This window comes from Egretta garzetta, unplaced genomic scaffold (genome assembly GCF_000687185.1).
Source record: "Egretta garzetta isolate BGI_Z169 unplaced genomic scaffold, ASM68718v1 scaffold293, whole genome shotgun sequence".
Lineage (NCBI taxonomy): Eukaryota > Metazoa > Chordata > Aves > Pelecaniformes > Ardeidae > Egretta > Egretta garzetta.
The window spans coordinates 234,416-237,868 of record NW_009259318.1 but is presented as its reverse complement, the minus strand read 5'-3'; positions in this window follow the sequence as shown (position 1 = coordinate 237,868).

Here is a 3,453-nt window from a genome sequence, read left to right as displayed (position 1 = left end):
CATTTGGGTAGACGCAGGCTGGCGCATAGCCAGCAGCCTCACCGGTGTGCGTGCCGGCAGCAAGGCAAGGGCGTGCTGTCCATCCGGCATGGCGGGTTTTGTTTGGGTAGAGCATCTTTCCCCAGACGACTGTATTTGGAGAGGTCTCCCAGCCTCAGACCTTTTTTTTGCTAAGGGCTCATCCCCGGCATCCCTGCCTTCATGGGTTTGCTTGCAGGTTGCAGCCTGCCCATGCTCCGTCTCCGCCCCCCAGTTGAGGTAAATGTTGCAAAAGCTGAATCCTGTTTTCTGAAGAGAAATCTGCACAGGAGTTTTCTCTAGCGCATGTACCAGGTGCTGAAAGCCGCTCTGGGCAAGGTCAGGCTGGTTAGGGCTCTGAGCAACCCAACCGAGTTGGAGATGTCCCTGCTCATTGCAGGGGCGTTGGACTAGGTGACCTTTAAAGGTCCCTTCCCAAACCATTGTATGACAAGTGCAGTGCAGAGACCCAAGATGGGGTTGGGAAGCAATGATGGAAAATTCAGCTGGTCTCATCACTGTGTATGCCTGCGACCTCTAGAGATCAAAATAGCTCTTAGGGACCCACAACTGGAGGTCTTTCAAGACAGTGGAGAGTGCTGGGTTACTCAGACACATGATGTTTGCTGTGGAGATTAAAAGTTCCAGTAAGTGTTCTATGTCCTTCGAGTGTTCAGGAGATATTTAATTATTTCTCATAATTATTGTCCCCAGATATCACAGCTTCTTACCTCGAGGGCACAACCACAGAAACTACTGGTGAGTTTTTTTTTTCCCCATAACCTCTAACAGACTACAGAAGCAATGGACACCCAGACCGGGACCCCCTATGGAGCCATGCAGAGGGGTGGTTTGCATACAGCATTGCTTGCTGACTTGCATGACACTGCTTAAACCATCTTTTTAAGCAGTGTAAACTTCCTACTATGAAAATTAACCCAAAATGGGGACAACAGATAACTGGAATGCTTTCCAGCATGTCAGCCCCTAGGGCATATATTTCAGTCAGTTTGGAAGGATATTACTGACAGAAACTTCAGAACTGATTCTTAACAGAAGAAAAACGTTCTTCAAAAAATGGGATGCAGCTCCCTTTCTGAGCCTTGCTTGCTTTTAATCCAGGCTACTCACATGCCCTCCATCACTGTGGTACAATTTTTAATATATTTATCGACACTCATTTTACACATGGGTACTGGCACACACAAAGGCTTTGTATCTTGCCAAGGGTCACACAGGAATTCAGTGACAAAACAGGCACTGGAACTTAGTTTTCCCAAATTCTGCACCCATGCTCTAACCAATGGCCATCTGCTTTGTAAATCCCACAGGAGTTGAAACAAATACATATTAATTACTGAAGTCAGCAGGTAAGACTGTGACTAAAGAGAAGGAACCAGCTTGCTGAGGAAAATGAAAAATAATGCTGAGGAAAAGGAAAATAATGATATGTAGTCACACATAAATTCATAAAATACAATTTTACTTTTTTAATATATGGAACTTTTGCTATAGAAATATTCCAAGTACATTGCTGTCTGTATGTTAACTGTGGCAAGTGAAAAGTGGTCTCTGTGTTTAATTATCTCAGTCAGAGCTCCAGAGTGTCTGAAGCCAACAACCATTTTTCTTTTAGATGATAGCCTTAATGTTTTCACAGTACTATGTGAGCATTCATGAACGACTTCTAACAGAAGCTGGCTGGGCGGACAGGCACCGATGCACAGAATTGTTGGTTCTGCAGCAATTCCTGTTCTTTATATCTAGACCCATCCAAGGAGTTTCTTGACTTCTTTCCCTTTCTAGATCTTGCTTGAGCTTCACTACCTTTTATTGGACATTGAAACTGGCTCCAGGTCTCAACTGCATATCAACAAGTGTAGCAGACAGCTATCTGGATTTCTTCTTACATAGTGGAAGTAACATCCTAGACACGTGTTGCGTCTTGGTTTACTTTGTTTTAGGTTTTAAATTAGGTCAGATTAGTATCCAGTGTAGCTAGAAGTCTTTAAAAATGCCAAAGAGAAGAAACACAATATTCTAGAAATTGGATATGTAAGAGATTTTGTTGTGTATGGTTTGATCCTTCTGTGGTCTTTGCAGGATTGATTCATACAACATGTACGGTCACTTAGTATAGATAAGAGGCTCGAATAATATAAATCACACCACTTCCCAGAAGAATGCTGTCACTAAAACTAACTCTTTAGAAATATGTTGATAGGCAAAATTTCCCTTTGTTCATTTCATCTCATTTAGTACTCACCACACATGATGAGAGTATGAAACATCTGATAAACATAATTAAGATAAATGTAGTAGTTTTTTTCTAAAGTGTTTCCAACTGTTGTTGAGTCTTTATCTTTCTTTGTTTCACCAGGTTTCACCCAATCTTTTACTGAGGAAGGAATAACAAAGGTATTTGGTAAGTTTCCACTTCAATTAACAACGTTTAATTTCCTAGAAACATGGGATCCCATAGAAGCGTGCTAATGCCTCTAGAATATCCATGTTAGTGATATTAAAGGAAAAGCACAGCTATGGAATGATGGATCTTCTTTCCCTGTTTGGAAAAAGAACATTAAAATCTTGCACTTAGAAATAATGAATTTCCACTATCAAAAAAGTGAGTTTTTGAATAAAATACTTTTCTTCCAGTTTTCCAACACGTATTACAGGGTTTTAATGAAAGCTAGTTTTGTTCATCCTGCATTTCAGCTTTTCTGTGGAAGAAATAAGTAAAGTAAAGAAAAAAAGGAGTGTGTCCATATGTGAGCTGGCCTAATTCTTCTCTAAAAAATGCAGTAGTTCAATTCCTAACCTGTAACATATTCATTAATAGCAATATGCATTTCTCTGGTAATGCCAATTCTACTTCTTTTTTTCTAAGAAAATTTTCCATTACCCTCTGGTGGTTTGCTATCTGTAATTACACTACTTTTTCCTTTGGTTTAATCTAACTGTACTCTGCATGTTCCATACTGTCGGGAAATGTGTTCTTTTAGAGGTGACATTGTTATGGTTCAACTGTCCACCTGGACATGGCTTATTTTTTTTGAAATAAGAGATTTTTATCAAAGACCCTCTCTAAATCTATGCAGGAAATGAAAAAGCAGCTTCCTGTTGCTGTGTTTCTATCTATTATGTTCGTTGTCAATGACTAAATTGTCAGGAAAAAATAAGTATAAGGACATATAAAAAATATATGCAGCATTTAAAAATAATCTTTAGAACAACAGGGAGAAGTCTTTTTGTGAAGTCTGGGTCTCTTTCATGCTTTGCTCTTCAACTAACACTGGCAAATGCACAAGACTAGAAAGAATGTAACTAATTTGTCTGCTTTAATTAGCTTTCCTCAATATCACCTTTCACAACAAAGACTGAGCTGGAAGGGCAACAGGTAAACTAGTGTCATCCTTCTTTTCTTCAAAACCC